At 35.1% G+C, this 18,342-nt stretch overlaps 1 protein-coding gene across 1 annotated transcript in view; it reads left to right on the top strand.

Annotated features, from left to right (window-relative positions):
• The first annotated feature begins 295 nt into the window (after window positions 1-295).
• LOC140168259 (uncharacterized) overlaps window positions 296-18,342 on the top strand; it is a 302,569-nt gene continuing 284,522 nt past the window's right edge. Inside the window, 1 exon segment of the mRNA XM_072191592.1 lies at window positions 296-522. The gene's annotated coding sequence lies outside the window, so the exon portion shown is untranslated.

An 18,342-nucleotide genomic window follows, 5' to 3' on the forward strand; every position in this document is an offset into this window, starting at 1 on the left:
ACAGTAAGATTCAAATCAAGTGTCCTCTCAGACTCTTAATTGAAGGTGTTCACCATACTTTAACTGTAGAATAAAATCTGCTTAAATTACTGGAGTGATATTCATGTATTCCAACAGAGAGACCTTACCCTCCTATATCCGCTGCATGTTTAGATGCCGTATTGGTTGCTGCAGAAAATCAACATTTGTATTTATATAGGGAATTTATCTATGCATTATTCAATAGAGTTTAAGGCAATAGCCTTTGAACTAACCCAAACTATCACATGTTTATTTTTTCTTGTTATAGAAACACTCATGGACATAACGCACTGTGGATGGAGTATTAACATGTAGCAGCAGACAAACCTTAGGATAATAAAGTGTTTCTATATTGTGTATGTGGAACTGGAATTATATCCCGAGAACATCAAACCAACCGAGAAGGACTTTTCATATGCACTGTCTGCAACTTACTATGATATTCTAAGTGGATATTAGATCAAACTAACCAGGAATTATATCTCTGTGCAAAAGTACGAGGTAAGCCGGTATACATCTTCATGCTCAGCTTTTTTCAACGGCGTAAAGTGATGAAAATTTGTAAAAAATATGAATTGGTGACCTGGATTGCATCTGCCTGGGTGCTTTTTTTGTCCCTGGTCGCGTGACAGTGTGTGCTCAGTTTATAGTAGGATTGAATGTATATGTGCGTTGTAGCAGGGGTATATATGCCTGCCATCGTCATTGGTCTCTCCGCCCTCTCTCTCTACGAGTCATGTGAGGTGTCAGTGGGTTTTTTTATTAACTAGATTTATTTAATATAAACTTTCCATGCATGTACCTTAGATGATCACACTTCGTTTTGGAATTTCCCACAAATTTTCTTTTTCGTTTGCCACTGACATGTTTCAAACTGAGCATTGTTACGTATGTGTATTTTTTTTATTCATGTAAGTTACAACATGTCATATTTATTTGTTTGTTTGATTTTTTTTTCACTTGGCTCTTAAACTATTTGTTTCATTTTTGCAAGCTTGATTTGAATTTCCAATGGTATGCCTGTAGATTTTGTAATTCATTTGCAATGTTTGAATAACTGGGGTTTCTTTATGGGGTGTGTGTGTAGGGGGGGGGTGTTTTCTTCTGTCTTTGGGGGTGTCTAGTTTATTGGATTGCTTAAATATTTCATCCAAGCAAGTTTTCGTATCCAGAAACAGATGATTTACATTTGCTACATATCCGCTAGTTTATCCATCTTGTCGGAGGTTATTATTAAAATAAAATATTATTGTCTGATTCATTTTCCATGGAAGATATTAAATGCAACTGGACACACACTTTCTGGGAGGAAAAATTGACCAGAATATGCTATCTGCAATGACTGTTATTGAGCGTTCTTATATATCGTTCGGTATATTGCCATTATCCTTTTCTGCAAAGGTAATTAGGTCAGAATATCACTTTTCCATTTCTTTCCACTACTGATTAGGGTGGTGACCAATAGCTCTATTCTGACTCCGCTAAGCCAGTAACAGATTATTGACCCCAGAGTGTTTGGGATCACTGCAATGCAATGCAACGCATTTCACCTGCTGGACTTCTAGTATTTCCATTATCATCTGTTTATAGTGGTGCTTCGCAGAAAGATTTTACCGGAATATCCATCGATTTGGAAGTATTTCAATTCTGTTATTTGATTATGGCAATATTTGTTTCTGTATAGTGCCAATCCATTGAGATAATTGGATAATATTTCTTCCTATAAACATATTCCAAGAAATAGACAAGATATACCATGATAGAAACATTGTACAACAATAGACAACAAAACAACAAGAGGAACTTCTTCAACCTTCTCTAAAAACATCAGCTATTATCATCAAATTGATATATTTATGCTCATCAAATTGATATATTTATGCTCTAATAAGGACTATCAATGATTTAGGGATTCAATCATGTTTCACCGTTGTTTAACAATGATGCTTCTGTGTGGTTTACTTCACAAGGGCAGTTTTAAGCCCGAGCGAAGTAAACCGTACGCGCCTGACACGAGTTGTTAAATGGTGATGTGAACAATGGTGCAACATTATTGAATTCACATGATTATTACATGATGAATATCAGTTAGTCTTTGCCACACATCCTTACAAACAGTGGCGGTGCCATGAATTTTTTTGGGGGGCATTGAGGGGTAAAGTGAATTTCAAGGGGGGCAAAATCAACAAATTTTGCTCAAAATTGCTGCAAAAAGTGGAAATTTTCATAATTTTGGGTTTTTACTGGGGGGCATTTTCCCCATGCTCCCCGTGGCGCCGCCACTGCTTACAAAAGGATAGGTGATTTCTTTGTTGATATATATTAGCAACAAAACTACAGAATAAAACGGTAATGTTTAGCCGCTACCTCCAACATACTGAATTCAACATGCAAGCATGTATACATAGTTACGCACACAAGTTGCAGGCATGACAAATTGTTCGTGCTCACACGTAACATGCGTGTGCGCTTCTGTTAACTTGCGTTCATGTATACGCTACTGGAAAAGTATGGCTTCATCACCGATTAACAATGTTTGGTTCATGCACAAAGGTATAGGAACAGTTGAAGCAGCAAAATGGCAAAAAGCTATCTGATAGTAGTGATAGAAACTCAATCTGACACCGAAATGATGATAGACTAAAAGTATGTATGTACTTTTATTACTTCGTACTTTTCTTATCAAACAAGTGAGGCTGTGGAATTTGGTATGGCACGGTGGAGTATTGTAGACACTGAGGATAATTGATTATAGTGATATACACTTACATATTGGGTTACTTATATCCTCAATGAAATCACATATTGTGATCAGATGGAGCTATTTAATTGTTTATCATTAAGATATGTCGGAGTAATCACTGTGATTCAACTCCAAAAAATTTATTTTTATTGTCTTGATTAGGAGATTACGAAAAGTTACACCTTGAAGATTTGAATGGGTATGGAATTAGACAATAATAACTGCGCACCATCTATTTTGAGGTCATTGTGTAAAATCGGAGGGTTTTGTTTTGGGCTGAGGTATTTTTCCGAGGGAGCGGTAGCTCCCAAGGAAAAATACCGAGGCCCAAAACAAAACCCGTCAATTTCACACAATGAACTCAAAATAGATGCGTAGTTATTATTGTCATTCATTCCGTCAGATTTAATAATTTGAACAAATCAAAATAGCATTTTATGTTATTTTATGCCATAAAACGTTGTTAAAATATAACCAGTTTTAATTATTGTTGTAACCTACCCTACAAAAAATCGACCAGGCGAATTTAACATTCGCGCCGACAACAAGCTACCAATCTCATAAACGCAGCGGCATCGCGTAGGCGCGTGCATTGCAATAACGCTTAGCTTTATACACGCACGCGCGCGCAGAAGTCATTGTAGCGCGTCAGGAGTCATTGTGAGTTATTAATGACCTCGCAATTAGTGCGCGGTCAGGCAATCAATTTCTTTTGATTGGATCACAGGTTTCGCGTATATTAATGAGGTTATGAATGCAAAACATGCACTTTCAAAAAATGGCTAATGTATTGTGGTTCTTGAGATATGTGTCGTTTTATGAACATGTTTTATTTTGACACTCCTTACATCATAACTCAAGAACTACAAGACCTACAAAACTGTAACATCAAAATGAATTTTACAGAAATCTCTGATGATCGCTTTAAATTCTTGAAGCAGTTAGGCAAACTATTGTATACAGAATTATTCGGCATATGTGACATGATCAAGGGGAATGAGTCTCATGTCGGCAATTTTCAATTAGAAGTTTTTTAGATCATTTTCTTGTAGTTTATGAATACTTCATTTTGATGCAAACCCCATCAGAATCGGACATCGCATTACTGAGCTATGAGCAATTTAACAATGGCTGAAAACAATATAAAACAAAAGAATTTGAACACTGTTTTTGCCACTATCTCAAAAACAATATTAGCGACATCCGACACATTCCCCTTGATCATGTACCATATCTCTTGAAAGATTTTGTTTAAAATTTATTTGAACAAAATTCTCACTTGAATCTCAGCTAAACCTATACAGACTCTTGAAAGGCAAAAACAGTGCTATGCAATATCAACCTGAGAAACAGTGTGTGTAATAACGGCCTGAAACTTGATATAACGGTCAGCGCACAAAGATGGCCAATGTTTTGTTGTAAATAATGACCATCTGAGTCATTGGATGAGGGTTGCGATAACAGGCCATATTATGTGAAGTACACTCTGGAAGTATAAGTGCAATATGAAGACTAAAAGTAAATACTTCAGGAGGAGATATAATTCAAATATTTGTAGATTTTGACTTGTGATGGTGTGGAATTGGAGAAATTTTTTTCCACCTATTTATAAGAATTTATATTAAGATAAACCTTGGCTCAGTCGCTACAAACTGTATTTTGCCCAACATATGGAGCACATGCCGAGAACACTTGGCCTTTGCAAACTGGCGTATAATTGTGATCAGGTCCCACGCAGGATGTTTTTTTGGGGGGTGCTGATTTTGAAAAAGTGGACCTTTTTTCCAGGGGGGGGCAATTTTGAGAAAAGTGGACTTTCTTCCCAAAATTTAGACCTTTGTTGGCCAAAAGGCATACAAAATGTAATTTGTTTGCTTGCTACGCTCACAAATTGTGATATTTTAGGACTTTTTTAGACTTTTGCAAATTTGGGGGGTGCAACTGCACCCTGCACACCCCCTCCGCCCCCCTGTGTATGGGCCTGATTGTGATAGTGTCAGAGTTTGGGATGCCTCAAAAAGATGGTGCAAAAGTTATTCCTTTTAAAGATTATTTTTCATATTTTCCAGTTTTAAATTGTTTTATAATTTTGTTGACAGTTTTAGCATTTTTCGTATCTTTCTATATACAATAAATTCTATTGATTTGGACCAGTGATAAACTCAATTAATTTGGGGACCTACAAACAAACATATCAACATTTATAATGTTGCATTTAGCCATTCCAAAAAAGATCAAAGCGCTAACAAACATATACAATATATGAAATTAAGATTTAATTTAAATCTGGTCAACCAGTCATACCTATTTTTTGATGGACGAACCGACGTTGCGATTGAAACCTTCAGTCTTCAGCTGGGTTGTGATGCAAATGACCTTGAGTACCGGACACTTCCGGTATTGATGACAATCGATGAGGAATGTCCTTTATGATTCGGTCCCAGCCGTGTGACAGCTTCCATCACAATCCAGCTGAAGACTGAAGGTTTCAGTCGCAATGTCGGTTCGTCCGTCAAAAAAATAGGTATGTCTGGTTGACCAGATTTAAATTAAATCTTAATTTCAACATACCCAGATGAATGAGAGTCTACACAGTTTTATACAATATATGAGTATACAAAAAGGAGCTAAAAACTTCGTAAGATGTGTGCAGGCATGACTCCAGTATCGCTTTGAAAACTGGTAAAGAACATGCCTCCCAGATAATTTTTTGGAAAATGCAGTTTGATTTAATTCAACAAAATCACCTTTTTTTACCATTTTTTATAAATGTAAGTTTATTTCTTTCTTAAATTGACTGTTTTACTCTGATTCATACTGCTTCTACAACATTTGGATACAATTAAAATACCTTTATAATGTCATTTTATCTGTTGCTAAAAATTCATCTTCAAGGTGCAGAATTCAGCAGGATTTTCCAATGATTTTACCCATTTTTTTATCTGAAATTTTCACATGTAATAACATGTTTTGATTTCTTGTAAATACCTGATATTATTGCGCATATATGTCTAGCATTCCAATGGTCTCTTTTGACTTTATCGTGGGGTATAGCAGTTCATGGAATGAAAAAAAAAATCAAACAAATCAATCCAAATTTTTAAAAAAATCCACTTTAAATTTTTAAAAAAACTGATTTTTTTTTAAAGCGACCTTGTGGAAATGCCATACCCAAGATTAAAAAACACAAAATGATTTCCCCCATGTAATCAAGTTCAATGGGTGATTTCTTTAATACTTTAGGTTCAGTTGTAAAGCCGTTCATAAACTACATAGGTAATTTTACATCGGCTACATGAGATATGTCTAATTGGCTATTCCAATGGAAATCCATACAGCCCCTATTGAAGACATGACCTTAATCTTCCACACAGGGAGTGTGAATTTCAAATGGAGTCACCCATTCATGTAACCCTATTTGAAATTTACACTCCCTGTGTGGGAAATTAAGTTCATGTCTTCCATATGGGTTGTGTGGATTTCAACTGGAACGGCCCATTTATCTTGTTTTTATTAGGTTACTTTATGATGCGATACATTTTGCTAGGTATATTAGCTTTTTTCCCTTGTTCCAATCATGGTTGACACATAGGGCAGAGTTTGAAGTATGCCATTATGCTTACACATGCATGATTATTTATTAGAATGAGCACGTTTTTGCTTGTTTCTAAATGAGAAGAGCTGAGATGCAAACTGAGGTTTATGCAAAGGCTGCTGGGTGTGTTTATCACTTCCTTTCATAGAATAATAACACATAGATTGGATTTATAATGCCTGTGTCTTCTACACACTAAAAACTACGGGGTTATATTTTCCGTGGTCATTTTGAATTGACCACGTTTGGGGTTGTTTTGACCCTTCAAGGGGTTGTACTGTTTTAATTTGACCACATTCACGAGGTCATTTTAGCCACTGACTTAACGTGGTCAAAAACTTAGTGGTCATTTTGCCGATACCGTCGCGCATTGATATCAGTTTCAATCTTCCGCTTTGAAAATCTCAATTCATAAATGAGTTTAAACATGAGCTGCAATTAATGTTTGTTGATTAATAAATAAAACTAATTTTTTTGACGCATCGACGCTACCCAATTTGTCAACTTTATAATGACTTGCATTTGAACTATTTGCACACACGGTGTGCATCGGCTCACGTGGTCACATCAGCGCCATATTTGTTCTGATTGTGCAGCTCAGCGGATTGTCGTGTGTGCTTGTCTGCATGATGGAATATGAAAAGTTAGTTGAAAAGTGAGACTGCAAGGATGCATAGACCTTGTCTATGCACGCAGATTCATTCCAATTTCATGCTGTCGTGGCTGGTGTCTTGGCTGCAGTTGTTATAAGCTTATATCATGTAAGCTTATAATACGTGAACTGTCATAGGCGATGACTGACTGTGTGTGAGTGTGATACACAGACGCAGTTTGCTGTTTATGTAATGCTTTCTCTGTGCAGAAACACACTTATGTCCTGGTGGGACCAGCATGACCATAGGCCTACTAAAAAATCCAAACAACCCCTAAATGTGGTTATTGAGTAACCCTATAAAACAACCCTTTCAAATGGGTCATTTCATTTGACCCCGAAATGAGGTCATTAAGTAACCCAATAAGGCAACCCTTTTGAAGGGTCATTTCATTTGACCCCGAAATGTGGTAATATTTTGACCCCAATGGGGTTACTATTTGACCCAAATACGTAGTCATTGCAATGACCCGACCAATGGGGTCAAAATGACCCCGTTAGTGGTATGGTGTTTAGTTGATAACTATGCTGGGGTCAAAAATGACCCCGTTTGGGTCATTTTTTGACCCCGTAGTTTTAAGTGTGTATGCGTACTTGAATTCAGCTGACATCGGTACAGCGTTTGGACCTGGCGACATCGCTCACCTGAGCGTACATGGAGCACTCAAATTGTAGGTGCTCACACATGAACTCTCTTTAACTTGTGTACGCTCACGCTATTTGCGCTATTTTTTGAGTTCACTTACACACCCCTTACTTATCGTTGATCCCCATTGGCAACATGCACACCTTCTGCAGTATATTTCCTTCACTATGGCGCAAATGTGCCAACTAAAAATCCCAATCCTTTATCATGGCACATAAATGCACAGATGTCAACAGCCCATGTCGGCCATTCTCAGATATGTGAGTGAGGGAAAACAGTTTCTTCATAAACAATTGGTACAAACAGTTTTTATAATCACCTTTACTGCACATCCAAGATGGCATTAACTCATACCATGGCATGGCAGTCATGTATCAAAACGATGCACTTGTCGGCTGCTACATGTGTCTCTTTTTACCATAGTGAAAAGAATAACTACCAGACTCATCTCAAGTGGAGGTCACTTCAAATAATCCCCAAGTCGCATGGTTTAGAAATGTTTTCTGTATTCCTAAACCATGTGACTTGGGGGATGATTTAATTGAGGTGACCTCCACTTTAGATTAGTCTGGTAGGCCTATTTATTCTTCGTTATTTATGTCAAAAGAAACACATACAGCAACCGATAAGTGCATCGTTTTGATATGGATGTACACATATGATACAAAAAAATTATACAAGGTAGCAATACCATATATTACAATATGCCTGGGGGGAGCACTCCCATTATATTGTCATTCGTCATGTGCCCATGAAAAGACCCCGGTATTTTTGGCAAATCTTACACCCAATGACCCCATTTTTTCAGCAGCCTACACTGAATGACCCCCTTTTTGAACAATTAGTCCTCAAAATTAAAATTTTTGATTGTCAATGATGTGAAATTTTGGGTTTACATGCAAAATCACCCCATTTTTGACGTTGCCAACACCGAATGATCCCCTTTAAAAAAAAATATTTTCTACACCGATAAACCCCTAGTTTCATATGCTGGTGGGCACAGGTACGTCATTTTCATATTCGAGTGCCCTCCCCCCCCCCCCTTGCCAATATGCACATGAACTCTTTATGTCAAGACCTGATTTTCAAAGATCTTTAGGGTATTCAGAAAATCAATGAACGCAGCTTTAAGGGAAGGGGTATGAATGTTTGGACAGTATTTATTGTGGGACATTAGAGCACATCAGACATATCGAATTGCATTCTGAATACGAAGAATGTCCTGATGATATCAAATAATTTTGATTTTTTGAAATTCGCAATGTAATACACATTTTATGGCAAATCATTAAAATTGATATTTTGATGTTTAACAGTACTTGAAGTAAACTTTATAAATCTGATGATTTATACTTAAAGTGTATGTAGGTGGGATGAAAACCCGACGATCAATTGAAAATTTTGACCTTTCATTATTGAAGATATGGATTTTTTTCCCCAAAAACACCAAAAAAATAGGTCTTTTGGGAAAAAATCCATATCTTCAATATAAAAGGTCAAAATTTTCAATTGATCGTCGGGCTTTTCCTCCCAGCTACATACACTTTAAGAATATATCATTAGATTTATAAAATTTATTTTGAGGACTGTTATATCAAAATTTGAAAAATATCAAATTTTAATAATTTGTCATAAAATTTGTATTATATCGTGAATTTCAAAAATGAAAATTATTTGATATCAGAAAGACATGCTTCAGTATTCAGAATGCAATTCGATACATCTGAGGTGCTCTCATGTCCCACAAAAAATACTGTCGAAACGCCATAAACGCTCATTCTAGATCCCTTAAGCATCAATGCTTTAAATATTAATGTCAACTAGAAAATACCACCGATGTAATGAATAAAACCAATTGATTTTAGAATGCCGGCAATGTTTCTTTAACATTTTTAAATGTTAAAAATGTTTTAAAAAACATTGTGACATTTTGCATGCATTAATTTCATTTTCGAAACCTCTAAATGCCAAATTGCATAACACAGAATTATCATGTAAAATAAGAGAGCTAAAGAACAGCATCTTCAAAAGGCATTTAAAACACAGCTTTGTTTTCATTGTTCTCCTTGACAATAGCAGATTTATTGTATAATACCTGAGGGATGTATATGGAGTTGAGCTGTTCCAGTTAAAAAACCCACACCCCCTATGGAAAATGTGACCTTAATCTTCCTCACAGGGGGTGTAGATCTCGAATAGAGTCACGCATTCAGCTAACCCCATTTGAAATTCACACTCCCTGTGTATACTATTAAGGTCATATCTTCCATACAGAGAGTGTATGGATTTCAAGTGTAAAAGCTCACGGAGTAGGTAAGAATATGTGTTCCCTGGAAAGAAAGCAATTGTAGAAATTGAATTGTTTATTAAAAGAGGCATTGTCTCTATCGAAGTCAAAATACAGTATTTTCATTTGATGGTATCATTTCCCAGGAGATGTAATAGATGTTTGGATATGCAGTGTTGTAAAGGCAGCCTGGCTTTTGCTGTTATACATCCTTTAATGGCAAATGAAAACAACATCTTTATTGAATATTCTACAGTTAGGCTTAGATGTGATGTGTGTCATTATGCCATCTTCATTTTGTTAAATTGAATTAATTTGAGTACTTAACCCTCTTCACGCTGGTGTCGACTGCAGACGACAAGTTTCAAATTTTTTTAAATTTAAAATATCAGAATTGTACATTTTCATGACCATATTTTGAATCAACATGAAAATTGCATTAAAATGAGTACAAACAAGCCTAGTATTGGTTCAGTGGTTCTTGTGATAGCTCTTGATATTTTGGGAAAATATCTCAAAACTTGCATTTTTTTGTATTGAAGCCTATGGCTAGTATGCAGAGCATTAAGGATATATGTAGGTATAGATCATCATTTTACATTTTATAAGACTGACATTTACTTTTATGAAGATAATTTTGTCATTTACTGTAGTTAGCAAATATGTGTTGATAACTATGCTGTAGAAGTGATTATGAAACAGGATTAACTACCATAGCAACAGGTTTAAACAATTTTTGCATATCACACTGAACTAGTACGTTCACTTCGGTACCTCTGCATTTACCTCTGCATTGAACCATAGATGTTAAAGAACAGGGATCTGGATCACAATTCTATAGAATATTCATATCATGCTAATCACTTGCACCTGTAAAATTAGTATCTTTGAAAAGAGCGGTATTGTATTCATTCTATGATTGCAGACATACACAAGTGATGAGTACAACCTGCTTGTAGTGCAGGGCGATACATTGCTATCTACTGTAGATAGCAAGACTGACATTCTCTTAGCACTGTTTATAACTATTGCTATCTACTGTAGATAACAAGACTGACATTGCCTTATTTGGCATTGTTTATAACTATTGCTATCTACTGTAGATAACAAGACTGACATTGCCTTATTTGGCACTGTTTATAACTATTGCTATCTACTGTAGATAACAAGACTGACATTCTCTTATTTGGCACTCTTTATAACTATTGCTATCTACTGTAGATAGCAAGACTGACATTCTCTCAGCACTGTTTATAACTATTGCTATCTACTGTAGATAACAAGACTGACATTGCCTTATTTGGCATTGTTTATAACTATTGCTATCTACTGTAGATAACAAGACTGACATTCTCTTATTTGGCACTCTTTATAACTATTGCTATCTATAGCAAGACTGACATTGCCTTATTCGGCACTGTTTATAACTATTGCTATCTACTCTAGATAACAAGACTGACATTCACTTATTTGGCACTCTTTATAACTATTGCTATCTACTGTAGATAACAAGACTGACATTCTCTTATTTGGCACTCTTTATAACTATTGCTATCTACTGTAGATAGCAAGACTGACATTCTCTCAGCACTGTTTATAACTATTGCTATCTACTGTAGATAACAAGACTGACATTGCCTTATTTGGCACTGTTTATAACTATTGCTATCTACTGTAGATAACAAGACTGACATTCTCTCAGCACTGTTTATAACTATTGCTATCTACTGTAGATAACAAGACTGACATTGCCTTATTTGGCATTGTTTATAACTATTGCTATCTACTGTAGATAGCAAGACTGACATTGCCTTATTTGGCATTGTTTATAACTATTGCTATCTACTGTAGATAGCAAGACTGACATTGCCTTATTTGGCATTGTTTATAACTATTGCTATCTACTGTAGATAGCAAGAATGACATTGCCTTATTCGGCATTGTTTATAACTATTGCTATCTACTGTAGATAACAAGACTGACATTCTTTTATTTGGCATTGTTTATAACTATTGCTGTCTACTGAGATAGCAAGAATGACATTGCCTTATTTGGCACTGTTTATAACTATTGCTATCTACTGTGTAGATAACAAGACTGACATTCTCTTATTTGGCACTGTTTATAACTATTGCTATCTACTGTAGATAGCAAGACTGACATTGCCTTATTTGGCATTGTTTATAACTATTGCTATCTACTGTAGATAGCAAGAATGACATTGCCTTATTCGGCATTGTTTATAACTATTGCTATCTACTGTAGATAACAAGACTGACATTCTTTTATTTGGGATTGTTTATAACTATTGCTGTCTACTGAGATAGCAAGAATGACATTGCCTTATTTGGCACTGTTTATAACTATTGCTATCTACTGTAGATAACAAGACTGACATTCTCTTATTTGGCACTGTTTATAACTATTGCTATCTACTGTAGATAGCAAGACTGACATTGCCTTATTTGGCACTGTTTATAACTATTGCTATCTACTGTAGATAGCAAGACTGACATTCTCTTATTTGGCACTCTTTATAACTATTGCTATCTACTGTAGATAGCAAGAATGACATTCTCTTATTTGGCACTGTTTATAACTATTGCTATCTACTGTAGATAGCAAGACTGACATTCTCTTATTTGGCATTGTTTATAACTATTGCTATCTACTGTAGATAACAAGACTGACATTGCCTTATTTGGCACTGTTTATAACTATTGCTATCTACTGTAGATAGCAAGAATGACATTGCCTTATTTGGCATTGTTTATAACTAATGCTATCTACTGTAGATAACAAGACTGACATTGCCTTATTTGGCACTGTTTATAACTATTGCTATCTACTGTAGATAGCAAGAATGACATTGCCTTATTTGGCACTGTTTATAACTATTGCTATCTACTGTAGATAACAAGACTGACATTGCCTTATTTGGCACTGTTTATAACTATTGCTATCTACTGTAGATATCAAGAATGACATTGCCTTATTTGGCACTGTTTATAACTATTGCTATCTACTGTAGATAACAAGACTGACATTCTCTTATTTGGCACTCTTTATAACTATTGCTATCTACTGTAGATATCAAGAATGACATTGCCTTATTTGGCACTGTTTATAACTATTGCTATCTACTGTAGATAGCAAGACTGACATTCTCTTATTTGGCATTGTTTATAACTATTGCTATCTACTGTAGATAACAAGACTGACATTGCCTTATTTGGCACTGTTTATAACTATTGCTATCTACTGTAGATAGCAAGAATGACATTGCCTTATTTGGCACTGTTTATAACTATTGCTATCTACTGTAGATAACAAGACTGACATTGCCTTATTTGGCACTGTTTATAACTATTGCTATCTACTGTAGATATCAAGAATGACATTGCCTTATTTGGCACTGTTTATAACTATTGCTATCTACTGTAGATAACAAGACTGACATTCTCTTATTTGGCACTCTTTATAACTATTGCTATCTACTGTAGATAGCAAGAATGACATTCTCTTATTTGGCACTGTTTATAACTATTGCTATCTACTGTAGATAACAAGACTGACATTCTCTTATTTGGCATTGTTTATAACTATTGCTATCTACTGTAGATAACAAGACTGACATTGCCTTATTTGGCACTGTTTATAACTATTGCTATCTACTGTAGATAGCAAGAATGACATTGCCTTATTTGGCACTGTTTATAACTATTGCTATCTACTGTAGATAACAAGACTGACATGCTTTTATTTGGCATTGTTTATAACTATTGCTGTCTACTGAGATAGCAAGAATGACATTGCCTTATTTGGCACTGTTTATAACTATTGCTATCTACTGTAGATAACAAGACTGACATTCTCTTATTTGGCACTGTTTATAACTATTGCTATCTACTGTAGATAGCAAGAATGACATTGCCTTATTCGGCATTGTTTATAACTATTGCTATCTACTGTAGATAACAAGACTGACATTCTTTTATTTGGCATTGTTTATAACTATTGCTGTCTACTGAGATAGCAAGAATGACATTGCCTTATTTGGCACTGTTTATAACTATTGCTATCTACTGTAGATAACAAGACTGACATTCTCTTATTTGGCACTGTTTATAACTATTGCTATCTACTGTAGATAGCAAGACTGACATTGCCTTATTTGGCACTGTTTATAACTATTGCTATCTACTGTAGATAGCAAGACTGACATTCTCTTATTTGGCACTCTTTATAACTATTGCTATCTACTGTAGATAGCAAGAATGACATTCTCTTATTTGGCACTGTTTATAACTATTGCTATCTACTGTAGATAGCAAGACTGACATTCTCTTATTTGGCATTGTTTATAACTATTGCTATCTACTGTAGATAACAAGACTGACATTGCCTTATTTGGCACTGTTTATAACTATTGCTATCTACTGTAGATAGCAAGAATGACATTGCCTTATTTGGCACTGTTTATAACTATTGCTATCTACTGTAGATAGCAAGAATGACATTGCCTTATTTGGCACTGTTTATAACTATTGCTATCTACTGTAGATAACAAGACTGACATTGCCTTATTTGGCACTGTTTATAACTATTGCTATCTACTGTAGATATCAAGAATGACATTGCCTTATTTGGCACTGTTTATAACTATTGCTATCTACTGTAGATAACAAGACTGACATTCTCTTATTTGGCACTCTTTATAACTATTGCTATCTACTGTAGATAGCAAGAATGACATTCTCTTATTTGGCACTGTTTATAACTATTGCTATCTACTGTAGATAACAAGACTGACATTGCCTTATTTGGCACTGTTTATAACTATTGCTATCTACTGTAGATAGCAAGAATGACATTGCCTTATTTGGCACTGTTTATAACTATTGCTATCTACTGTAGATAACAAGACTGACATTGCCTTATTTGGCACTGTTTATAACTATTGCTATCTACTGTAGATATCAAGAATGACATTGCCTTATTTGGCACTGTTTATAACTATTGCTATCTACTGTAGATAGCAATACTGACATTGCCTTATTTGGCACTGTTTATAACTATTGCTATCTACTGTAGATAGCAATACTGACATTGCCTTATTTGGCACTGTTTATAACTATTGCTATCTACTGTAGATAGCAATACTGACATTGCCTTATTTGGCATTGTTTATAACTATTGCTATCTACTGTAGATAACATGACTGACATTCTCTTATTTGGCATTGTTTATAACTATTGCTATCTACTGTAGATAGCAAGACTGACATTGCCTTATTTGGCATTGTTTATAACTATTGCTATCTACTGTAGATAACAAGAATGACGTTCTTTTAGTTGGCATTTTGCTATCTACTGTAGATAGCAAGACTGACGTTCTTTTAGTTGGCATTTTGCTATCTACTGTAGATAGCAAGACTGACATTGCCTTATTTGGCATTGTTTATAACTATTGCTATCTACTGTAGATAACATGACTGACATTCTCTTATTTGGCATTGTTTATAACTATTGCTATCTACTGTAGATAACAAGACTGACATTGCCTTATTTGGCACTGTTTATAACTATTGCTATCTACTGTAGATAGCAAGACTGACATTGCCTTATTTGGCATTGTTTATAACTATTGCTATCTACTGTAGATAGCAAGACTGACATTGCCTTATTTGGCATTGTTTATAACTATTGATATCTACTGTAGATAACAAGACTGACATTCTCTTATTTGGCATTGTTTATAACTATTGCTATCTACTGTAGATAGCAAGACTGACATTGCCTTATTTGGCATTGTTTATAACTATTGCTATCTACTGTAGATAACAAGAATGACATTCTTTTAGTTGGCATTTTGCTATCTACTGTAGATAGCAAGACTGACGTTCTTTTAGTTGGCATTTTGCTATCTACTGTGGATAGCAAGACTGACATTGCCTTATTTGGCATTGTTTATAACTATTGCTATCTACTGTAGATAACAAGAATGACATTGCCTTATTTGGCATTGTTTATAACTATTGCTATCTACTGTAGATAGCAAGACTGACATTCTCTTATTTGGCATTGTTTATCACTATTGCTATCTACTGTAGATAGCAAGACTGACATTGCCTTATTTGGCACTGTTTATAACTATTGCTATCTACTTTTGATAGCAAGACTGACATTGCCTTATTTGGCATTGTTTATAACTATTGATATCTACTGTAGATAACAAGACTGACATTGCCTTATTTGGCATTGTTTATAACAATTGCTATCTACTGTAGATAGCAAGAATGACATTGCCTTATTTGGCATTGTTTATAACTATTGCTATCTACTGTAGATAGCAAGACTGACATTGCCTTATTTGGCATTGTTTATAACTATTGCTATCTACTGTAGATAGCAAGACTGACATTGCCTTATTTGGCATTGTTTATAACTATTGCTATCTACTGTAGATAGCAAGACTGACATTGCCTTATTTGGCATTGTTTATAACTATTGCTATCTACTGTAGATAACAAGACTGACATTGCCTTATTTGGCACTGTTTATAACTATTGCTATCTACTGTAGATATCAAGAATGACATTGCCTTATTTGGCATTGTTTATAACTATTGCTATCTACTGTAGATAGTGTTACGAGTCGTGCTTAACTCAAGGCCAAAATCACCTTTTACCCGAACTCACACGAATGCACAACACAAATACACTGTTTGATTATGCTAACAAAATCTAAGTCTTTAATTGAAAGCAAGTTTCGTTTGGTACAATATAATGACTACAAATGCACATATACATTAATCAAATATAATCACTCTTTATCTATTTTGTACTTAGCCAGCATTCTTCTTCTTGGTGATCATAAAGTTCTTGTAATGTTCTGGACGACTGATGTAATATATCCCTATTCACTTGTCCCATGACAATCAGCGAAGTCCTTTGTACACTTGCATTGATAACTCCTCATGTATAAAATCCTTACAGGAAAATGGTGTTCTCCAAACACGTTTACAACTCCTTGCATAATTCTCCTATACTAAACTCCTTGCGCCCGTCCTCCTATGTTAAACTCCTTGCGCCGTTCTCCTATGCTAAACTCCTTGCGCAGTTCTCCAGATTTAACTCCTTGCGCTGCTTTCTCCAAACTTGGTGCTATTTCCACCTTTCACACAATATCTTCAGGAAGCAGGACTGCGATGCAGCTGTCCCCACTTATTTTGACAGTTGCGTTGAATCAAAATACCAGACTTCAGCAAGTCGACAGAAGAATATATTTCCTTTCTTGGAAGAATAACGTTCTTTGACGTATTCTAGATCTTCTCCGACAACACTGGTAAATAGTAGTACTTTGACTACATAAAATATTTCTGGTTTGTAATTTCCTTTCTTTCAAGGAATTGGACTGTAAGCATAGCCCAGATCAACACTATCAACTGTGAATCATTGTTTACATTTTCTTATTATATACCAAGCTTGGGAAAACCCCATTCTATTCTGGGCCATTTACTGCCTTCACATTATGCTCAATCTGGGGAATTCCAAAGTCTTAATTATAACATTAACCTTTCACATGACATCACTTCCTGAGGGGAAATCCCATTACATCACTTCCTGAGGGAAATCCCATTACATCATTTTCAGGGGTTTTCCAAATATTCCAAATTAGATATGATTCAGCTTGTTTTGCTCAATTTGAGAGGGGAATTCCCCAAAATGTCATCACTCATGTAACTTTGTAAACAAAGATAAATCATCAAATTAAATTACTCAGGGCACATCACAATAGCAAGACTGACATTGCCTTATTTGGCATTGTTTATAACTATTGCTATCTACTGTAGATAGCAAGACTGACATTGCCTTATTTGGCATTGTTTATAACTATTGCTATCTACTGTAGATAGCAAGACTGACATTGCCTTATTTGGCATTGTTTATAACTATTGCTATCTACTGTAGATAGCAAGACTGACATTGCCTTATTTGGCATTGTTTATAACTATTGCTATCTACTGTAGATAACAAGACTGACATTGCCTTATTTGGCACTGTTTATAACTATTGCTATCTACTGTAGATATCAAGAATGACATTCTCTTATTTGGCATTGTTTATAACTATTGCTATCTATTGTAGATAGCAAGAATGACATTGCCTTATTTGGCATTGTTTATAACTATTGCTATCTACTGTAGATAGCAAGACTGACATTGCCTTATTTGGCATTGTTTATAACTATTGCTATCTACTGTAGATAACAAGACTGACATTCTCTTATTTGGCATTGTTTATAACTATTGCTATCTACTGTAGATAGCAAGACTGACATTGCCTTATTTGGCATTGTTTATAACTATTGCTATCTACTGTAGATAACAAGACTGA

The sequence above is a fragment of the Amphiura filiformis genome, chromosome 13, assembly GCF_039555335.1.
Source record: "Amphiura filiformis chromosome 13, Afil_fr2py, whole genome shotgun sequence".
NCBI lineage: Eukaryota > Metazoa > Echinodermata > Ophiuroidea > Amphilepidida > Amphiuridae > Amphiura > Amphiura filiformis.